At 36.8% G+C, this 24,773-nt stretch overlaps 1 protein-coding gene across 2 annotated transcripts in view; it reads right to left on the reverse strand.

Moving 5' to 3' along the window:
- AFTPH (aftiphilin) overlaps positions 1-21,703 on the reverse strand; it is a 63,348-nt gene extending 41,645 nt beyond the window's left edge. The window contains exon 1 of one of the 2 annotated variants that reach the window (XM_033124632.1): positions 21,474-21,703. The gene's annotated coding sequence lies outside the window, so the exon portion shown is untranslated. The remainder of the gene's footprint in view (positions 1-21,473) is intronic. The other variant, XM_033124633.1, reaches the window with a different exon arrangement.
- Positions 21,704-24,773: the final 3,070 nt, after the last annotated feature.

Genomic DNA, 24,773 nt, shown 5'->3' on the forward strand with positions numbered 1-24,773 from the left:
TGTGCACCCTTCACCAAGCTCCCCCTAATGAAGACATCTTATATAGCTCTAGTACAATACTGTATTTCCCCGAAAATAAGACCTAGCAGGACAATCAGCTCTAATATGTCTTTTGGAGCAAAGGTTAATATAAGACCCTGTCTTATTTTACTACAAGACCGGGTCTTATAGTAAAATAAAAACAGGTATAATATAATATAATATAATATAATATAATATAATATAATATAATATACCAGGTCTTGTATTAATTTTTGCTCCAAAAGATGCATTAGAGCTGATTGTCCAGCTAGGTCTTATTTTTGGGGAAACACGGTAGCAAAACTGTAAATTGACCTTACTGGTACATTACTATTAGACTACAGACATTCAGTTTTCATCATTAAAAAAACAACAACAACTTGTATTCATTTGTGTTTGTGTGTAGTTCTGTTCAATTTATCTCATGTACAGATCTGTGTAACTACCACCACTATCAGGATTGAGAAGTGTCCCTTTTCCCCTGCCCCATCACTGTCCCTGGGTAACCTAATATGTTCTCCATCTCCATAGTTTTGTCATTTTAAGAGTGTTATGTAAATAGAATGATACAGTATGTAACATTTTGAGGTTAATTTTCTTCATTTAGTATAATGCCCTCAAGGTCTATTTGATTGTTGCATGTATCAATAGGTCAATTATTTTTATTGTTGAGTAGCAGTCCACTGTACAGATATACCAGTTTGTTCGACCTTTCACCAATTAAAAGATATACAGGTGTTTCCAGTATTTTAGTATTATGAATAGTATATACCACAGTGCCAAAAATATGTATACACATGATTTGTATTCACCTTTTGTTATTAGTATATATTATTACAATTTTAATACAGTTTTTCCCTTCCTTAAAATGTGTATACATTTTTTTTGGCACCCTCTGTATATAGTACATTAACAATATATATACTAATAGTATATTAAACTAGTATATATAATAAAGATGCTAAGAACATTTATGTACAGGTTTTTGTATGTACAGTTCTTGTTTTTCTGGGTTAAATGCCCGAAAATGTGTTTACTGGGTCCTATGGTAGGTGCCTGTTAAGTTTTGTGAAAAACTGTCAAACCATTTTCCAGAGTGCTGGATCACTTTGCATTCCCATAACACTGTATTTTTGAAGAACCATCTGTGGTGTTTGTTTTTAGTAGAATCTGTTCATGGTTAACCTATTGCTTTTTCTAAAACTTTTCATTGTTTGAAAAATAAAATATTTTATTGGTTTTAGGCCTATTTCAAACTCTGATGTCATGGCAAATACAAAGATCTGAATCAGGAACTTTATGACCTAACCAACGACACAGAGAGAAGTGTTTCTCCCTGTCACACCTTAGAAGATACCCTCTCTTTTTCTCCTTCTGGGTGTAACAGGCTCTATTAGCCTACAGGACTATGAACATTTTCAAAACTGTATCACCTACTGATGGGAAGATCTTGGGCTCACATTCCCTTTCAGTAGGTCTTGGCACTGGCCCAATTCACCCTTCAGAAACCTAAGACTGCCACTCCCAAGTTTCAGCCAAGAATGCCAAACAGTCAGTGTGGAGGAGGCCTGAAACTTTCTAGAAAATTCTTTGGTGTCCAGGCCAATTCAGTAAAATTTGTTAATTGAAGTATTATATATATATATACTGACTTTACCTATTAAGTTTGACTTAGACAAATCTACTTTTTTTTCCACATAGAAAATGTGGATTTTAAATAGCTATTCCTACTTAACAGGAAAAAGAAAAGGGGCTAGATGAGTTAATTTAATACTGTGCCTGGCACATAGCAAGCTCAATAAATGTTTCTTTACCCTTCTTAATGAGCTACTTAGTCCATGCCACAATGAGTCCTGTAACTTCTTTATAACCTGATCAAGCACATGTGTGTGTGCCGGGGGCGGGAGGATGTGTTCAACCTGCTATTTTTATGTCTGCTTATTCTAAGACTTAGTGAGGGGAGTACATAAATAATGGGGCTATCCAGAAAAGAAACGAGCCACAGTATACACAAATAGTAGACAAGAGGCTCTCATGACTGAGTAGTAAATAGAATACATTAAAGGTAGTCAGAGCACGGAGATAAGAGAATTTGTGTAGCCATCCTGTACTTTGGAGATTTGTCCATGGGAAATCACATCCTTACAGAAAGACTGGGGGACAATATAGCCTTTAGTAAATGGTGCTGGATCAACTGCATATTCACACAGGGGGGAAAATAAATCTTTGATTCTATCTAACATATTACACAGAAATCAGCTCCAGATAACTTGCAGATTGTAGGCCTAAATGTGAAAGGTAAAACAATCAACCTTCTAGAAGATAATTTCAGAGGTTATATTCATAACCTTAGGGAAAGCAAGATAATTTAACCAAGAAACAGAAAGGACTAATCATAAAAGAAATACTGATAAACTGGACTTCCTTAAGATTAAAAACTTGTATTCATCAAAAGATCAACATTAAGTGAGTCAAAAGGCAAGCACCGCCTGGGAGAAGATATTTGTAATACATATAACTGTCAAAGTACTCATATACGGAATATATAAAGAATTCCTACAAATCAATACAAGACAACCAAATAAAAAATGGACAAAATATTTGAACAGGAATTTCACAAAAGAGGATATCCAAAGGCCAACAGACATATGAACAGTTATCAGGGAAATGCACATTAAAACCATAATAAGACACCCCTACACACTCACCAGAATGGCTAAAATGAAAAGAAAACAATTTTAACCATAGCCACTGATGGCAAAGATGAGGAGCAACTGCGATTCTCACACTTTAATGGTGGGAGTGTGAACAAGTATACACATTTGGAGAACCGTTTGGCAGTATCTACCAGAACTGTACCAGGCATCCACCCCACAAAAGTGAGGACATACATGCACTGAAAGACATGTACATGACTGTTTATGACAACTTCATTCTGAACTAAAAATTACCCAAATGTCCATCAACAGAATGGTTAAAATAAATCATGGTATATACAAACAATGAGATACATGGCAATGAAATGAATTCTTACTACAGGAAACAATGATGACTATCACAGACATAATGTGTGAAAAAAGCCAGATAAAACCACACATACATACTGTATGATTCCATTTCTATGAAGTACAAAACAGGCAAAACTAATACATGGTGGTAATTCAGAAGAGTGGTTACCTATAGGGGGTCAAGTTCTGACAGGAAGGCAACAAAGAAGAGCCTGCTGGATGCCAATAATGTTACTATCTCTTGACCTGGGCAGTAGTTACATGAGTACATACATTTGTAAAATTCATCCTGCTGTACACTTAAGATTGGTGCATTTTGCTGTATATATGCTATACATCAATAAAAAAATGTTTCTCAGAAAATCAACATACTTAAACTAAAAACAATTACATTACAAGTGAATGAATATATGGCCATGGTTATAAATATACCATTCTACAGAAGGTAGAATGGTATATACCCTTACGTAAGGTTTGCTTATTTATACTTTGCCTTATTCTGGGATTTAAGGTAATACATGTATGTCTGAAGTGGCAGTGTGGTATAGGGGAAAGATCTTGGACTTGGAGTCAGACAGATCCTAAATTCAGATTCCAGTTTCACCATTTACTAATTATGTGAGTCTGCCCTCTCTGAGCTTCAGTTTCCTACATATAAAAAGGGGCTAGCAGGGGCAGCCAGTTAGCTCAGTTGGTTAGAGTGCGTTGCTACTAACGTGAAGGTGGCCAGTTTGATTCCTGCATGGGCCACTCTGAGCTGTGCCTTCTTTAAAAAAAAAAAAAAAAAGCGGGGGAGGGGCAGCTAGCAGTTAAATGCTGTTGTGAGAATTACAGAAAACAGACTTTCAGTACCTGGCACATTCTGTGCACTCAGCAAGTTATCAACTACCATCACATTTTAACTTTCACCAAGTCTGTAGTTCAAATCATAACCTACCCTTAACAAAATCTAAGCCACTGTTTGCTTAGTTGGTTCAAACATTCACATGACTCTGCATATACTTGAAAAGGTCACTAAAAGAAAAAGTCATTTAAGAAAAACATTACTCACCATACTAAAGATACATGAAGTTGACTTTATTGCTAATTTCTGTAACTAATCCCTAGAAACTAGGAAACAATGCCTAAGGTTGACGGACTGAGACCATAACATCTGAACCAACTCAAGGGACTCGTCTGTTAAAAGACCGACGTTTTGAAGTGGAACTGGATACTGCAACCCAGAAGTTCTCACCAGTACCTTGCAGTGAACTGGCTGTAGGTCCTATCCAGACAGAGGAAAGACCTAAGAATACAGGCTTCTAAGGCGCCTGGCTGGGATGGCAAGGATTCTACATATTGTTCTAAGACACAGAGGCCCTCTAGGAATCTCTCAAAATCAAACATTGAAGAGTTGCTTCCAGACAAGCTAAAAACTCACCAGAGGAACTCCTACTTTTTCACAGAGCACCAACCGAGCAGCACCAAAGGTGTACATCAACTTCCAAGGCCAGATAAGCACACCTAGGTTACACAATCCAGCTTTACAGACGACCCTTCACTCCAAACCTCTTTCTGCGGGGACTGGGAGGGTATGTGAGTGTGGTTAAGAACACAAGCAGGAAGAATGGTGGTAAGAAAAGGGAAAAGAAAGACAAAACAACTGTATCTGAAGTTATGCTACTGATGGAAATAGTACCGTGTTTCCCTGAAAATAAGACCCAGCTGGACAATCAGCTCTAATGTGTCTTCTGGAGCAAAAATTAATATAAGACCTGGTCTTATTTTACTGTAATATAAGACTGGGTATAACATAACATAACACTGAGTCTTTATAATGTAATATAATACAACAAAATTAATATAATGTAATATAATATAATATAATACTGGGCCTTATATTAATTTTTGCTTCAAAAGATGCATTAAAGCTGATTGTCCGGCTAGGTCTTATTTTCGGGGAAAGAAGGTACAAATCACACAAGCTAGTTTTATTTAATGGCTTACAAAAGAAATTGCTACCTTTTTAACACAGCATGTTTGAGGTTTATAATTAGTCACGTTAAAAAAGAAAAATATCTGTATTTTCTTCAGAAAAATGCATGAAAATGTTACGTAAGAAATTAACATCAATTTGCTTTACAAACATTGCCTGCTATAGCAGTAGTTCAACTTATTCAAATCTTTACTGTAATATCCTCATGAGAGTTTTAAGATACTATCAAAATGTACTCCCAATGAATCTGCCCAGCCTACATTCCTTGCTTAAGAATTATCTTGTCATAAAGAAACAGAAGAGCCCTTCTCCTGAGCCATATGAAGATTCAGATTTTAGTTAACTTCTTGGTTTTCAATACTTCTAGAGATGACTTGAATCATGATGTCGAAAAAAGTTTCATGTCTCTAAAATTTAAAATCTACAAAAATGGTAGCTTTTATTTTCTCTTTCTGAGTGCTTTGGTCTCAGCATATTAGCTCAATGGCGTACAAAACAACAGGGAAAGCCTCTACAAAATAAATGCTTTTTAGTAAAGAATTGAGAAAGATTTTATTGTTGTTTGGTTTTAGGACTACCATCCTTCCCTTCAACAGAGGCTGCAAACTTTAAGGCTACTTAATCAAACTTCCACAATCCCAAAGCTGAAAAATATTTTTAAGAGATCTTATAAGCCCTTTGATTTGTCAATTTAAAAACAAAAGTCCAAGACATCATAGATATCAACTGTATTAATATGTCACAATGTCCTCAGCTGCGCAATATGCAGTATTATTTAACACATTTGTTACGAAATAGTATATTCCACCTGCATTCATTCTCTGCTTACACCAATAAGAAATTTTTATTCAGCACTTACTATGTGTCCATACTATGTATGTGAAAAGGTATTCACGAATTATCTCATTTAGTCCTCACACTAGCTATGAGGTAGGAATTATTATCATCATTTTACAGACGAAGAAATAAAAGCTTAAAGAGGTTAAAGAAAAAGCTCATGGTGGTATAACTAGTAAGTGGTGAATCAGTCACAAGCTAATAAAATTTTTGAAAACTGTCTTACCGCAAATATAATAGACAGCAAATTTTAGAATTAAAGAGTCCTCCCTAAAATGTTTCTGAGCTGCTCAGAAAAAGATTTCTGAAACTTCCACAAAAATTTGGGAGGATTAAAAAAAAAAGATGCTTACAAATTAAGATGAAGAAAACATAAGTAGCAAAAACGTCAAGAAGTGATTCTCTTATTTCATTCAATATTAATGTATATAGTGGTAAAAATGTGGTAAACAATGAAAATAAGCAGAGTATCTTCACACCTACACTGAGCAGCCTCAAAAGGCTAGACTGCCAAGAGTGACAACCAAATTGTCTGTCGTCCTGGTTTGATGTCAATAAGGGTGATTCATAAAAGTACAAATACCATATACATAATGTAAATGACATGAGCAGCAACACACATTCACTCTTCAACGAATGTTGCTAAACAGCTGTAAGACATCGTTTTCTTCAACAGAGGCTGAAGGTAATTTTCAAAAATTCCTGAGAAAGAGCTGTATTATTTTATCTTTCTATGCAAATCGATAAGCCATTTTATTTGAAGTTTCACAGTAAAAATTAAACAAGATTATAACATTAGAAATTATTTTACCTTTAACTTGTCATGTCAAGTGTGCATATTTGAGAGTTTACTAGCTATTTTTTCCAAAAGGCACTTCTAATTGAAATCAAATAAATGACATTGGATAACTGTTACTAACAAAGGCAACAGAACAGAAGCAGCAAGGATAGAAGCATTAGCCCTTGGAAAACAGGTTTTTCCTCGGACTGTCTGCTCTTATAATATTGTTGCAGAATAAATTACCCACTCTAATTTTCCACCCTACGGTAATACTCCTGAAACTTTACAATCTAAAAGCAGGAATTACTTCAATTTCATGCTCCTTCAATAAAACCCCTTCACTAAAAATCTTGCTTACATATACAATATTGTCTACAGATAACCCCCTGGACATTCTGTTTTCTTTCTCAATTGCTTGCTCTGGGGGGCTCTCTGAATTTCTCCTCATTACTACTGATGCTTTTTCATTAGCCTGTAAATGTTCAAGACTCTTCGATCTTCAAACAAATCAGAGCAAAACAAAACAGGGCCCTCCCTTCCCAGGCCTTCTAGCTCCAGTCCTCCTCCTCACTATCAGGCTTCTTGAAAGGGCCTTGTCTATTCACTATCTCTACTTCTTAACCCACTCACTCTTCAACACAGCACAATCTGGCTTCCATCCTACCATTCCACTGAAGCTGCTCTTGCAAGAGTTACTTTACTTGAGCTCAAAAAACTGGGAACTGTTGTGCAGGCACAGGCCTCTGTTGTTGATCACACACCCTCAGGGCCTAGCTCACAGGAGGAACTGAATGCATTACTGTATTATGGTTCTTGCTGGGGCATTCATTCCACTCACCACTCTTGAACTGACTTCTCCTCCACCCCCCTACCAGATTTCTATAACCCTATCTCTGGTCTCCTAATGCTCCACTAAATAAGTTAGGAAATATCTAAGTTCAATCTAGGTGAGTAAGTATGATCTGAGAAAGGCTGGCCCTGAAATGTGACACATGGGAAAGAAAACAAACCCAGTCGTTTTTTGTTGCAATATGTCTGAAGGAAGACTATATTGAGAGGGGTAGTACGCACATGCAAGCTAGGCGAAAAACAAACAGCTAAAGGATAAAAATTTGTTCAGGGATTTTTAACAAACCAGCTGACATGAATATCTGCTTTGAGGCAGTTTCTCAGCATAAGTGGACATGTCAGCTGGTGTCACCAGAGCATGATGCTATCTGGACAGTCCATCTAATTTCCCTTGCTCTTGTTCTCTACTCCCAGCAACTTTCTTTAGTACTTCATGTCAATTTTCCCACAGATTTTGCAGTCAGTCGACATGAATAGTTGACATGCTTTGAAAAAAGAAACACTTTTTTTTTAAATTAAAATTTATTGGGGTGACAATTGTTAGCAAAGTTATATAGATTTCAGGTGTACAATTCTGTAATACATCATCTATATATATCATATTGTGTGTTCACCACCCAGTCGGTTCTCTTTCCATCACTGTATATTGGATCCCCTTTACCCTCATCTACCACCCCCCACCCCTTACCCTCTGGTAACCACTAAACTATAGTCTGTGTCTATGAGTTTTTGTTTCTTCATTTGTTTGCCTTGGTCTTTTGTTGTTTTCAGTTTTATATACCACATATCAGTGAAATCATATGGTTCTATACTTTTTTTTGGTCTGACTTACTTCATTTAGCATTATAATCTCAAGATCCATCCAGGGTGTCGCAAATGGTAGTATTTCATCTTTTCTCATGGCCGAATAGTATTCCATTGTGTAGATATACCACAACTGAAAGAAATTTCTTGCTGTAAAGTTTTAAATTTGCATTCTGGTCAAGACTGATGAGTTAAACCTGAAGCGCCCAGGGAATTTGGGGGTGGGGGAAGAACACCTACTTTATGGAGTTTCAAAACTAAAGACACCACTTTTGTCTATAACTAAAATAGGTACACGTTGCAGGCCCTTGGCAGCTGCCCTTCCTCTAACAGTGCTACTCTCTATATCGTGTTTCCCCGAAAATAAGACCTAGCCGGATAATCAGCTCTAATGCATCTTTTGGAGCAAAAATTAATATAAGACCCGGTCCTGTTTTACTATTATATAAGAGATTATATTATTTAAGACCTGGTCTTATATTAATTTTTGCTCTAAAAGACACATTAGAGATGATTGTCCGGCTAGGTCTTATTTTCAGGGAAATACGGTATTATAAACACCTACCATGACAGCAACTTACCTTTCAGAAATAAAAGCATCTAGTTAAGGTTATAAAACTGCAACCAAACACAGTAAGAATTCAATTATCTGAGGTTATGAGAAAGGAAGCAGACAATGCCCTCAATAATCTAAAACTCACAAATTGTGCCTTAAAATATGACCTATGTAACAGTAGATTTACCTCACAATTTCTTTGACAAGTTTTACTCTAATTTGTTCCTTGACCACCCACCAACTGAGAAAAAGATGACCTAGAGATACGTGAGGAACAGAAGGAAACCAGACAACCAGACAATGACCCAGGCTTACAGAGTCATTAATTATCCACATATAAGAACATATAATAACAACATTCTTGGGGCAAAATATCATAAAAACAAAAGCTTTGTATGGTTGAAAAATCACATATAAACACATTCCAAAATAGTGCTCATGATAGTTACTTGTGTGTGGTGTACATAGGTAATGTCACAAGTGGATCTACCTGTACCAATAACTTCATGGAAACTATGGAAGGAATTCCCATGGCAAACAGATTTCTAGCTGGTTGAACTTTGAATGGTTTTATTGCTTGGTTTAAAGTTTTACTTTCTCTTGAGAGGTAGAGAGGCTAAAGGGTAAAAAAAAGAAAAAAACAGGTAACATTTATTATTTGCAATGCACCATCATACCTTTGGTTAGAAATTATTTGAGAATTAACCTGTCATATAAAGCAGACTTTTTCAAACTTTCCCCTCTGTAACCCACAGAAGAAATACATTTTGCATGATGACCCAACATATACATACATGTATTTAAAAAATATGTCACCAAACAGCATTTACCCTTACTCTCTGTATACTCTTGATATTTTTAGTTCTAATTCATTTTTTTCTTAAAGCTGGTCATGACCCCCTAAATTGATTTTATAAACCTAAATTTACAAACCAGAAATAGGTCATAACCCAACATAAAAGAAAAAAAAGTCTGACAAAAGGGACACTGAAGAATTTAGAGAAAATGACTAACTAGTTAATTTCCCCCATATACAACTAGTATCACTGAGGTTCGGGAAAGGCAGTGGGTCCTTCCACACAGGTGCTGCAAACAATGTCAGGTAATTCAAAGAAAAGCTGTGCCATTTATCCACATTTTTAACCTTTAAATTATGTAAGCAGTGTGATTTTGGCAACTTTAAACTTCTGCAGTATTTCTACTCTGGGTATTTTCTAAACCATCAACTCTCCGATAATCAGTTTTATAAGAATAACTCATTTTACAGTCTTGAAGCCATTGCTTAAAGTTTGCTACAAGAAGGAAAAACACTCAAAATATTTCTGTAAAAACTCAGCACAGAATTTGTACTGGTCATGTTAGTATGTCTACGACAATGACAAGAACTGTTTGTATGCATCAATTTTGTTCTAGGTTTAATCCACCTCATAATAATACTGTCATTCTCTTTCCTTCGATTCACTTCCTCTAAATCCAATTATTGCTTCCAGCACATAAGAGAAAAGAAAGGAGCTTCTTTTAGAACAAAGAACTCCTCTATGATCTGGTGCTTACAGGGACAAAATGCATTCTTAAATTACATTATTTGAATGAACCATGTAATTTGATAAAATGAAAATTTCCTTTCCTCTTTATAGAATTTTGCATAAAAGTAGTAAATAAAAAATACTGTATTTCGAATTCATACTGCTCTCAATTCTGGAAGCAAGCCACTTCAAGGATAAAATTAAAGATACTATTACTGGGAGCATATATTGGTCCACATGTTCCAAGCAATTTAGTAATATATCAAAATTTTAATACACATTCTTTTGACTAAGCAATTTCATCTGCAAGAATGTATACTACAGATGCATTAATAAAAGTATGAAAAGATATTTCCACAAAAATGTCAATTCCTGCATTCTTTGGTTTTTAAAAAGTTACTGAAAACAACTTAAATATCAATAAGGAATAGCGTAAATAAAAAGTACAGCCAAAAAAAAAAAATGACTAACAGGTAAAGGTGTCTAAAATATATTTTTAAGTGAAAAAGCATTTCTGAGGCATTGTCTCTTGATTCTCCTACCTATCATATCCTTCCTTTCTCCGCCAATGGATCTGCTGCTTCTGGCTGCTTCATAAATGTCAGTGTCCTCCAGCCCTTGGTCTCCCTATATTTTCATCCCTGAGATCTCATCCAGCTTTTGTTTTTATATAATCATAACAGCCAAACCTCAATCTGTTTGTGGGTATCCAACCTCCAGATCTGTCTCCCCAAACGCCTTTTTGTATGTCTCTACCTTGATGTTTCAAAGACATCTCACAGTCTCCAATTCCAAAACTAAAGTTAACCTCTACTCAAAAACAGAAACCACTTGTTCCTCCTACGAGTATACAATTTTAAGTCCAGAAATCTGAATGTTATCCCTGACTGCTCCCCCTTTATCATCCCCCCTCCCCAAAATTAAATCAACAAAAAATTAAGTCCTTAACATCTCTTAACGATATTTGTTTATAACAATCCAGGACCAACACCTTATTTCAGAACCTCATTATTTTTGGCCAGAATTACTGCAACCCATTTGAAATTCCTTATCTTACCCAATGTGGCTAAAATACTCCCTCTTTGCTTCAGCCAGACAAAACCACGCCCTGTGTCCTCCACTGGCACCACGTTACCTCTAAATTGTCACAATGCCATTTCTTTTAATTTCCTGTACTTACCTGTCTACAGAACCCATTTACTAAGCCTTCAAAACCCTATCCAGGCATGAAGCTTTATGTGAAGTGAGATCACTAATATTTATCAAGTTACTATGTGATAGGTACTGTGCAAGGTACTTATTCATACATTATTCAATTTAATTCCAACCATCCATTTTTTTTAAATGAAGGAAAAGGCTTAGAGAGGTCAAATAATCTGCTCAAAGTCCCACAAAGAGGAAGTATGGAAAGTAGGGCTCTAACATTAAAGCCAGTATTATTTTCATTATATCAGGTTGCTTGCCTGAATTAAGCCTTCTTTTCTATATCTACCTCTTTTATTATATTTAGCAAAGTGAGTCAAACGTTTCCATGTTTGTCTCCCCTAGTAGATAAACCACTGCTTCTCAATCTTAACTTTGTATTTTTTTTTTAATTTGAATTATCTGCATTTACAAAAAAATTTCAAAGGTGATTCTGATGGTTTGCAAAGGTTGAGAACCGCTGTGTTAAGCTTCCAGAGATTAAGAATATTACTGGACTTTATAACTCTGGGGATGACATAATGTCTCTAAACTTCACTGCTGAACTCACTGATAAAGGTAAATCAATGAAGTACTTTTTCTTATAAAAAGTTTTCCCTTACAATTATTCGATTACACAAATATTTCTTAAAGTTCTGTCATACAGATTTACCTGAGACTATCACTAATAAATTTAACACTCAAGATTTCAAAATCAAGGAGTTCACATTAAATCTTCAATACTTTTCTTAAAAATGAAACTTGGAAAACTTCCTTAAAGGAACAAATTTAAATTACTGAAATAATCCTTGAAACAGATATAATTATGTATATAATTTAAAAGTTAATACAATTCTTGGAAAAAATAAAACTGCATTTAAAAAATTAATCAGTTTCACTTGCAGTTGAACATTAAGAAATGATTATGTGAATAGCAGTAACAACAACAGAAAATTTTCTCCACTTCCAGAAACCAAGGTCACTGGTAAGCTGATTAAAATTCACACTTCTTATTTAGGTGTAACACTTACACTGTGCTTCAAGTAAATTTCTGAAACCTAATGAGGCAGAAAGCTATCATCTGCTGGCTCATTATGATATAGGGAAAATAGTCTGAAAAAAAGAGAAGAATCAGTGACTTAATTACAAGTGAAAAGTGAATATTCAAACCTCTGTTTGGGCTTCAGGTAAGAGAAAATTTGAATTTGATAACTGAAACTTAGTAAGATTTTTTGTTTTTTAATTAGGAACAAAGACACTACTGAAAATATTCAGTGTAAGAGTTAAATTATTTCTTAGTGATAGGTTTGTTATTTTTTATAAATAACTACTAAAAACAAGAGCCTTAAGAAAATAAATCAATGCTGCAGATTTTGAATGTTGCTGCAGCAGTAGTATTTTATCTGCAAATATTCCAGGTCAACATTTCCTCATCCACACAATAAACAAGATGGCAGATGATAACATAGAGCAAAACAGAAAATACTACAAAACATAAGCAATGACTAAGAAAAAAACAACAAAAATACCTACTAGGGAGGGTGAGTGAGCCAGAAAACATTATTCATTTCATCCATTTAAAAACCTGTGGTTTCATTAAGATGTATGCAAATATTAAATATCCTACTTCTAGAAGTCTTGCTTTGAAAAGTATTGTTTAAAATTAGCATTTCAAGAATAAGATGTGACTTAGGAATGGTCTTCTTTATTACCAGAAATTTTAATTTGACTTAACATAAAAAAAAATTGTTTCTCTTAACAATGCAGGGTTTTTTAGATTTGTTGTTAAGTTTATTGTTAGATATTTTACTTTTGTTTTTTCCAGCCCATGTAAAATGGGGTCTCCACTTCTATTTTCCAACCGGTGAGTTCTGTTTGTAAAACTGAAAGCTCTTGGTACCAGTACAGTTTACCATCACATCCATCACAAGCAAATTGGGGTAGTCAAACGTTTTCCAATTCTTAGGTCTCTGATTTTCCTTATTGATTGTTCTGGCTAATGCCTCCAATATGAAATCTAACAGTAGTGGTGATAGTAGGCATCTAGTATTCCCCCTTGATTAAGATACTGATTTTTGGTTTGAGGTATATGTTTTATCATATTACAGAATAATCCAATAATTCTTATTTTAAGTTGCTTTCCTAAAAAAATCAGAAATGGATTTAAAAATGTCTTTTCAGTATTTATGAAGATAATTACATAATTTTTCCTTAGCTCTATTAATGGAGCAAAAATATCAATACTTATTTATAATTGTATTCAGCCTATTCAATAGTCAGGGAAGCCAGTTTGTCTTCTGATGAAGGAAAAAACAATGTTTCCTAACAATCAAATAAGCATTGTGTAAGATTATCTACTCAATTACACACGTCAAACAGAAGTATATAACATATTTGATCTAACTTACTCCTTACTTTTACAAGTAGGCTTCAAAACAAATCGAAACTCTCTCATATTAAACATACTCAAATTAGCAGTGTAAGTTCTTCCAGGTTTCATCCAGGCTCCCTTCATATAACTCTCACGCAAACAATCTTACCCACCTAAGGCTTTAATGCCACATTCCAGGACTCCCGGATTGATACCTACAGCCCAACCCTCTAACTTGAGCTGCAGTCCAACCAAGTTAACTCTACTACTAGGTCCTTCTACTTGAATTCAAGACCTCGATCTGAGCTTAACAAAAAACAGAGTTCAAGCTCTTCTTCCTAAAATCCGGTCCTCTTCCAGGGCTCTCTAACTCAGCGAATGGCTCCACTACCATCCAGTTAGTAAGCCAGAAACTTAGGAGCTCCCCATCCTCCACTATCTCTAAAGAATGATTTTTACCTCATAAATCCCTCAATTCTAGAATACAGAGGGTGACAAAAATATGTATACACATTTTAAGAAAGGAAATAACTACTAAAATTGTAATACTCAATATATACCGATAACAAAAGATGAATACAAGTCACATTTGACTTCTGCGATTACAAGAGGTGCTCAAAGTGGTTACCATCAGCGTCCAGACACTTCTGATTACGGAGAACCACTGCTTGAGCAACGTCGACCAAAGTGTCCACTTGTATACAGTTTTTTGGCATCCGGTATGTCTTTCTATTTACCTTGACCCCACTGGTCTAAGCAGCCGTTCTCATCTAAACTAGTCTCCCTGACTATTATTTAACGATGGCCAACCCAAGCAATATTTTCAAATGTCAATCTGACCATGTCAATCCTGTGCTTGTGATAAAGACTTTTAAAAAATCTTTAAGAAAGGCTATATAAGCCAATCCCATCTCTTCAGCCACACTCCTCCTCCCTTCCCCCATTGTTTTCAATGCTCTAACTTAGGCCTTTGAGTGTTTTAAAGGCAGACAATAACATTCTTTTATGCCACAGGGCCTTTGCATCTACAGTCCCATTGCTTAAAACATTCCCACATATCCTTCAATTCTTAAGACAAGGGATCAATTCCTCAGGTAAGTTTTCCAACATGTTCCCCTAAGTCCTCTTAGATACATTTATTTCAGAGCATAAGAACTGTAGTAAGTTATAGTTTGTAATCAAACACTTATAATTTGAAAAATGTGCAAACTGTGTACACCGTGAAAAACATACTAACAAGCTTAAATGTAATAAGTGATTTTTAAAAACCTATTTACTACTTTCTAGAATAGTGACGTTAATCTTATATTTTTTCTTCATAGATATAAGTAAGTCAGTGTCATTCTCTAGAGCAGCACTGCCCACTTGAAATACAAGCCTCATATACAATTTTAAATTTCCCAGTAGCTAGTTAAAAAAGAAACAGATGAATTTAATTAAATTTTGCTTAACTCAAAGTATCAAAGATATTTCTATTTCAACACGTAGTCAATGTAAAATATTGGCTTTTACATTTGTTTTCGAAAACTGGTGCGCATTTTACATTTAAAGCATATTACTTTGGATTAACTTTATTTCAAGTGCCACATGTGACCAGTGGCTACTACGCTGGACAACACAGTTCTAGAAAATAACATTCTATTTCTTGCACTTATATAGTCAAAGAGTTATTTTAAAAAGGGTATGACATTAAGCAATTTTAACTTCGTATCAAACAAGGACATGTCTCAAATTTAAATCCTTCAAAAAATTTTAAACATTCCACACTGCTGAAAAGCCTAAATCCAAAATTAAAATTCAGGTAAACAATTTAAAAACTGCGTATTTACTGATCATCTGAGGAGATTACAGAAAGATGACTTCTCTAAATCACTGCTGATAGGAGTAATGTTAGCACAACTTCCTGGAAAGCAACTGGCTTTCCCTTTGACTTAGTAACTCCACTTCTAAGACTCAGTCCTGTGGAAATAACCAAGGACAAAGCCAAAGATTTACATTCAAACTTGTTCTGAGATGCTTTTCTATGATAGCAAAAACTGGAAAAACCCAATCTGTAAGAAATAACAGAGAGAACCTGAAACTTACTGGATGGCATTCTACACAGCCATTAACAATCATGTTTTAAAGAATATTTAATAACATAAGGAAATGACCACAATTTAATAGTTAAGTAAAAGAAAAATCTATGCAATATGATTCATATGTGTGTGTGTATATAACATACCGTGTTTCCCCGAAAATAAGACCAGGTCTTACATTAATTTTTGCTCCAAAAAAACGCATTAGGGCTTATGTTCAGGGGATGTCATCCTGAAAAATCATGCTAGGGCTTCTTTTCCGGTTAGGTCTTATTTTTGGGGAAGCAGGGTATATGCATAGGGAAAAAAACAAAACTAAAGGAAAACCAAAATGTTAACAGTTATCTCTTTGTAGTGTGATGATTAGTGATATATTTCTTCCATTATTCCTTTTAATATATATTTATCGAGTACTACTCTGTGCCAGGCATTAAAACTGATGGGTCCCTCCATCAAGGGACATACCAGTTTTCTTTACACTTTTCCATATTTTCCAAGTTTTCTATAGTAAATATATTATACTTTCGTAGCTTAATAACTATAAAAATATAGTATGGAGCGGATGCTGATTTTGGCAAATCAGCTATAAAGTGACATTTTTGCATCAGCTGGGGAAGAATTTGAATATGGCCTTGAGTATTGGTTTAGATGAAAATTTCCTGACATGGTCTAGTTGACTAAACAAATCAAAACGAACTGCAAAACAGTCTATATAAAAAGATTTCATTTTGGTAAAAGTGTACATATATAAATATATATATAAAATGTGTGGAAAGATAGGTACTAAACAGTTAACAGTGGGGGGGGGTCTCTGGATAGTGGAAATGTAATATTTTTCTTTTCTGTATTCTATAATGCTCCTATACGCTTCTGTACTAAGATTATTTTTAAAACTTAAAAAAACATATACATCCATTATTTACTAAGCATCTAGTACACACAAAACGGCTAGGCTCTATGAAGAGTAGAACTGAGTAAAAAGAGTCACAACCTTAAGGAAACTAACAATTAATTAGGGGAACAATACAAGAAAACAGTAAAAGTAATTAATGCGAGGCAGAATATAAACATCATATGAAGTAAAATGTGGTTACAAGGATTATAAGAAAAAGCTCTCACTTGATTAGGAAGAGGAAGAATGGTGAAATGAGAAAAAAGCTTCATGAAGGAGAAAGAATTTGAAATGGGAAGGATTTTACTTGACAGTGGAAAGGGCAGGCGCTGAAGATACAGCATGGGGCAACTGTCAAGGAGCAGGAAGCCACATAACAGAGTTTGGTTAGAATGCAGACTATCTGAAGGGAGTGTGGCAGTACGCTGAGGGCCTTGAATTCTCAGAGGGTAGTACCTCTGTCAGCTTTTGAGTTTTAGCAATGGGTAAAGTATCAAAGGTTCCAATTTGAGAAACCGTCCTACCACTTCTCATCACCTCTATTGCCACCACCATCTTGTTTCAAGCTGCTACCATTTCTTAGCTGCATCGCTGTAACCGCCTCCTAAGGGAATCTTCCTGCTTCCACTCTTGCCAGACAGATCCTTTTAAAACACAGATTATATCATACCTCTATTCAAAAACCCTGCAATGGCTTCCCATCTCACACAGTAAGAAGTCTAAGTCAGTGGACTTTCTACAAAGCATCTATAAGACTGCCCTGTCTCCCTACTCTCCGATCACACCTACTACTCTTCCATTTGCAATTCTTGAATATTCCAGACATGCTTCTGCTTCTACAACTCTTTCCCTTATGCTATTCACCTCCTTCAGGTCTTACGCCTTCTCTGACCCAATCCTATATAAAACAGCAAGCCCCACCAACCTGCCACTCCTGGCTCAGAGTCAAAAAGTTTGCCCTCCTCTATCCCCCCAAACTGTCTCTATTTTCCTCCACAATACTGATCCTCTACCATCTGTTTGTCTATCTCTATACACATACACATAAATACATGTGCGCACACACACATATATGCAATTGAAGCACTATGAGGGCTAATTCTTTTCCTTGTCTATTCATTTCAGTATTCCCGGCACAAAGGACAGGGTCTGACATACAGCAACGGCTCAATAAGTATCTGCTGTATGAATGACAGGAAGAGAATACCATGGTGTTAGGAGATATTAAGTTGAAATGGTTTATGGCATATTTTAAATATTTATATAAATAGAACCTACAGTGAATTTATTCTAATTTACTTGTTTTCCCTGTGGGACATATTCACCAAAACAGTGCTTGTAATTTAAGCTTTGAGCATATAGAAAACCTTTGATTTATTAGCAATTTATCTTTGCAAGGTTTACTTAAGCTAGTTATTTGGAAATGGGTGGTGGTGGCTAAGGAATGACACTGTAGGATGGAGTCCTAAATCTCCTACTTCCCTTCTCTTTTCACTGTGCCCAAACTAATGAGCAATGACTTTCCCACCTCCCTGCTACTATATAGTTTCAGATATTTTCCCTTTCCCAGGGAATAGTCTAATTCAGACCTAAGAGCCCCTACCCTACGGTAAGGCCAAAAATAGAAACTAGGAATGGGATAGAGGGGTGTTGAGATGGTTGGCAGCAATCAGAGGAGAACCCAGGCAAGGGAAGTTACTGCAGAGGAAGCTCGAGAGAGCAACAATTCTTAATTTAAATACTTTCAAGTTACAGGCTCCTTGTATTTTAAAAGGAAGTCAACACAAAATAACACTAACTCGTTCCCTGTCCTCTTTTAAAATACACTATGCTGAAAGATAGAGTGATACTTGAATAACTAGCTTTTTAAATGAAAAACCTGAACTTTTTATTTTATTATGATTTTAAGCATATGACAAAGTTTAGGAGGGAAAATATAATGAAGATCAAGTACCCACCACCTAGCTGTGTTGAAACCTAATTTTTTTTTTTTTTAACCAAATCTGCTTCAGATTTATTTTAAAGACAGTAAAGTTACGGTTGAAAACACATGGGCCCTGCCTAGATTCTTTCTCTCTCTCCAATTCTCCAGAGGTGACTTTTAATCTGATTTGCTGTTTATCATTCCCATGCATGTTTTTATACTTTTGCTCCATATTCCATGACTACCAGAAACTATATTGTATAGTTTTGCATGTGTTAAAACTATATAAATGATATCATATTATATTCTGATACCAGCTGCTTGATTTTAGGCAAGTTACTTAACATCTCTGTGGCTCAGTTTCTTCTCTGAAAAAATGGGGATAATACCACCTACTAGTTTACAGAGCTGTTGTGAGGATTAAATGAGTTAATATACTGTAGTAAATTACTTAAAAAAGTATCTCGCTCATAGGAAGCTGTGTACATCAGTTAGTAATTACGCAACGTTGCAAAAGGACCTGTGATTTTGTGTGCATGCATGTATATACGTGTATATACATGGATTGAGAAAATATTACCAAAATGATATATACAATCCATATAATGCCACATGTTTTCAAAATTATGTAAAAACTAGAAGCACTTTTGAAGTTAAGCTGGAAAGTTTCACTAGCCTACTTAAAGAGGAACTGAAAGTGCTAAGCAAACAGGGAGAAAGTATTTTTTAACTTACAAATTGTAGGTAACATTAAATTAGAATATAAACATTTGATTTAAATAATTTATAACTGTTTAAAAATACCTAAATATTTAATGGCCCCTTGTTAGCTTTTTCCCCCCAGAGGCAGTGTTGGGAGGGAGGGGTAATCTGTCAATGTGATGCTATTCAAAGACTTCTCAGACTGTTAAGGGAGGCACTTTAGATTTCACACAAAATAAAACATTAGTTGATACTCAAATTTCACTGCTTTTCTGAATTAGTTTTTAACTACCTGCAAGCAGAATAAATTAACTTTTAAAATGATATCTTATAATAGGATTCACCTAGATTCACCTTTTCATAAAGGCAACTGGATTCTGTAAAATTTACCAATGCAGTTATGGACACATTACCTTTGTTTTGATGGGATTATTTGTATAATAGTCCAGGTTTTTTAAAAAAATCTGAAAACATTAAGACTTAAATGCCCTACATATTATGTGAATTCTAGTCAATTTCTTTCAAGAGCTTTTTTAAGATTTAAAAATATATCTATGCTCTGAAGATCAATTAATCTAACTGTTACATAAACAAAGGAATTAGATCTAATGAGCATTTTACTAGATACCACTTACTGGGCTAAATGTTTTACACAGGATCTGTCTTTTAATCCACGTGAAATCTTCATGGACAAAATTTAGAAGACTACCATAGGCACTTTGTTTAAACACATGTATTTCTACAAAGAGTTACAAACGACTACTCCAAGAGTCAATATTTAAGTCGGTAAAGCACATAAAATGTAAATCAACTGCGCAAATTTGAATCAACACAGCAGTTTTGAAACATTTGTTTCCCCCAGAGTTTAGCATATATCTGTGTCTAAATAGTTAACTGAAAGCAACAATTAAATGTAGCATCAAGGATTAAACTGTCTCTCCCTCTACCCCTCCAAAAAAACACCCCCCCCCCAAGTCGGGGGTATGACAACGTAGCCAGTGAAAGGGAAGATTAAAGTCAAAGTAAGTTTTTTTCTTCTCCTAAAGTGAGAACTTTGAAATGGAACCATTGCTTTTGTTTAATTTATCCCCCCTCACCCCTAGTAAGATATTTAAATGTATGAGTTAATTCTTCCTTGGCCCCTACAGAAGACTTAGTGGGAAGCCAAGTTATATGTAACCTGCATTAACCAACAAGAGAAAAAAACACAGCCATGCCCGGTACTTTCCTAACGATGAAAGGGCCTTACTACCGTTCACCCGATACTGTCCCCTGGCCACGCAAGACATTAGCACCTGCTAAACTGGGAGTTTAAAGAATAATGGTCCAACTTTTCGAACGCAATCTGGGAGGAGTCGCCGATTATTTCTTGAGGAGTGCAAGAAGGGAGCAGAAAACGTCCTCTCAGGATGGGATGCATGTGCTTTGGGGTCGTCTCCTTTGCCAGTTGGAGGATTCAAACTCCACTTGCTTCAAAGACCCTTGGAGGCAGCACACTCCGGTCGCCGCCGGCCTCCGGCCTGGGTGAAGCAGGCAGTGTTTACACCTGTCACGAGGGGATGGGGGGGTGGGGAGAAAGAGGAAGCCAGAGCAAAGCCCCAAACTTCTCAACAGCTCCCGGGAGGAAGCGGCTAGCGCGGAGCTGTGGGCAGGTGGAAGCGGACCGGCAGGGCGACCCGGCGGCGGCCGGGGAGGTGGAACAGCTCACACTTCCCCGGCCGGTGCCCGGGGTGGCGAGGAGGAAGCCGTGCGCTTTGGGCGCCGCTCCCGGCTTCCCCGCACCCTCCGTGGAACAGGGCAGAGCCCAAGCCAGGAGCCCGCAGGCCCGCAGAGCCGGCACCGTCCCCGCAGCCCCCGGCTCCGCGGCAGACAGGTGCTCCCGGCCGCCGCGAGGGTCTGGCCGTGGGCCGGGCCCCCTCACCCTCTTCCCCAAAGCGTGGCTGGGGGAGCGGAGCGGTGGAGCTTACCTGGCTCGTCCGGGGCGGCCGCGATGGGCATGGCTCAGGGGCCCGGGGAGGAACTGGCTCCCCGGGGAAGGACCGGCTATTTCGAGGCGAAGCTGGTGAGAGCGGAAGGCAGACTGCTCACAGCCCTGTCAGCGAAGCAGCGCCATGGACGCCCACCCGGAGTTTCAGCGTAGCCGTGGGACCCCCATCCCATTACCCTCCGCCCTCTTCCGCCGCCGCTGCCGCCGCCTCCACCTCCTCCTCCTCCGCGGAGAACCCCCGCCCACTCCACACACTCTCCCATCATGCAGCGGGGGAACCGCTGCCGCCCATACGTCACTTCCGGGCGCAGGTGGCTAGGTCGGGGCCGGGCGCTAGTGGGTGCTGGGGGGTGAGTGGGAGGACGCGCCAAGGGAATTAGTGTCACAGAACGCTTACCCCGCGCAGGCGCTGTCGCGCAGAGCGCCGGCCGCCATTTTGGGTGCGGGCAAACTGCCCTTTTCCTTTACTTCCTCGCGAGTCGTAGAGGGGGTGGGGAGAAGACGTCTTTCCGCACTCCCGCCTCCCTCCAAGGCAGCGTTCCGGGCCAGGGACAAGTGCTCTTCAGCTGGTTAACGTTAACGTTTAGCTCAGGACCGAGTTAAGTCTGTTGCTCTTCTAATAAAACTGCGAAGGTTTTGGTATACAGAACCATATCTTCACCAAAAACCTACTGCGGAGCACTGATCCGCTTGCTCTTTTCGCCCCGAAAAACTACATTTCCATTCACCGTCTAAATCCCTCCCTCTTTTTAACTTAAGATGACAGAAAAGAAAGCTGATATTTAATTAATAAAGAAGAGATTGTTATAAGTGAAGCGTAAGATGGGAAGCAAGAGGAAAACCAGCCGCTGACAAATCGTCTTCGAGACCAACAAAAACAAAAACATAATAGTTGGGGATTTTGCTAACCGATGGAGACGGTGGTCGTTTTTCATAAATGCTGCGGGAGAATATCCGATGAAACTAAAATCAACTTATGCATTTCTCTAACAAAGGTCATAACAGATTATTTTCTTATCATCAATCTTGAGCAGTTTATCATTTGCGTTGTTAAAAGATTTCCCTCTCCTTAATCAAGAATTGTTAGAAAACCGAGCACTATAAAAATCAGACTACAGGATTATTATCGTCCGGGATGATAAACCCAGGGTCCTATCCAGGAAAATCATGAGCCTTGCCGGGTGCTCTTTCTGCTCACATATGGCAAACCTGCACCGGTAATCTGAATAATTTAAAATAGTTCCAAAACAGCAAAGCTCAGCAGCTACGCAGGGAAATAAGGGTGGAAAACACCCCTTTCAGCCACTGAAACGTGTCCACCCCTTTGAATGGAGGAATTATACAAATCGGGGAAGATACGGACAAAAGCAGTTCATCACAGTTTATCCCGCCTCCGCAATGTTCTAGACAAATTAACTTGGAGCGCTAAAATAGACCCACATTTGTCTCTACAACTCAATTGCTGTTAAGATATGCGGAGACTGCATCACTTTAAATTGGAGTACCAATTGCCTTGTGGTGGTGCTGGATTTTTTGTTATTGTTCAATCACTAAAGCGAGAAAAATCTAAGACTTGTCAAATTTATTCCTATTGTATTTCGCCCCCTGCTGGTTTAGCCCATGTGCAAGCTTGCATATACACATAAACTATATGTCACAATAAATGTTTATTGACCGGGAAAGAAAGAAACAAAATTATTTGTTTGTATGTGCAGAGAAACTGGAAACTCATTGATTTTAGATGAACACATGCTTGCTTTAATTTGATAGCTCTACTAACAGAAATATCGGAGTAAGAAGAACAGGACAAAATTTTCAAGCCTACGTCTACCTTACACCAAGAAAATCTTTAAACTGAAATTTAAACAGGACATTAAAAAGAAAACCCTGCTTTCGGAAAAATGTCTTCCTGATTTCATACATAACATGATTACAAAATGACGATTTTTGTCATGTAAATGCAGAAGCCAATCACTTAAGGACAACAATTAAGAAATCAGCGTCTAACTTTGTCCGCGGAAATTAAGTAGCTATTTGGCCAGGTGACTTATGAGTGCAATCAACTAAGTAATCTTACACAACATTCTGAAGACAGCATTTCAATACTGTGACATTGTATTACAGGAGGAAAGTCTTCATCTCTGCATATTTTAAAGATGAATCTGTGGGAAATATACTGATTAAAATTCATTGCATTTGGGTCCAATGATAGTATTGTTTTTGTTTACTTTTTAAAAATTATGACCATAACTACATTACCTAAGATTTTGCATCAGGAAAAGAAAAAATAAATGACCAGTTACCATTTGTTGTATGTACTTCTAGTGTTTTCTCCTGTGCAGGCTTTTTACAAGTTGTAATCATAATGTAAGTTGACTTTGTATCCCTTTTTTCATTTAATATTATGTTGTAAGCATTTCCTCCTATTGTTTAACATTTTGTAAAACCTTAATTTTAATTGCCTACGTTGTATTCAATGGAGTAGACATACTGTGATTTACCCATTATTCTATTAGTGGATATTTTCGACTATTACAAATAATACTTTGATGAATATTTTTTGCATGTGGCTTTGTCCAGTTTTAGGAATTTTTTCACAATATAAAAATGATTGAGCCAAAATGCTATGTATGTTTTATTGACACTTCATCTCATATTGTTTTCCAAAAAGACTATACCAATTTACAGTACCTCCAGCAGTATAGCAGTGTACCAATTTTACCACCTTTTCACCAGCAGTGGATAATAATTAAAAGGAAAAAAAAGATTGAATTGTACTTTATAGACCAAAAGTTGAAAGGAACTTAAACGTATATTGTATAAGAAATCAACAAATAAGCAAGCACAAAACCCTAGCAATGTGTTGTTCTGGAAAAGCAATATATATGCACCTGGGTCTATGAACAGGCTCTATTCAAGTCACTTTTTATTCAAAATCTCTATGATTTTGTATAAATTGCGTAATGTCTCTGGACCTCAGTCTTCTTACATGTCAAACAAGAGAGTAGAACTAGACCACAGCTTTTCAACTCTACTAGGACTACTACTGTATTTAGTGCATGGTAAAAGCTTTGGCCCTTCCTTTGGAAAGTGCTCATCCTACAGATGCTCAAATTTCTTAGACCTCCTAAGGCTCATTCTATGAACCATAGCTTAAGAAACCCTGTACAAGATGATCTCCAAGGTCCTTTCCATATCTAAACATTTTCCTGTGATTTTATTTTATAACTCAGTAAACATTTTCCGGCTAAATAATACTTTTTAGAAGATAAATGTGATG

Source organism: Rhinolophus ferrumequinum, chromosome 13 (genome assembly GCF_004115265.2).
Source record: "Rhinolophus ferrumequinum isolate MPI-CBG mRhiFer1 chromosome 13, mRhiFer1_v1.p, whole genome shotgun sequence".
Taxonomy (NCBI): domain Eukaryota; kingdom Metazoa; phylum Chordata; class Mammalia; order Chiroptera; family Rhinolophidae; genus Rhinolophus; species Rhinolophus ferrumequinum.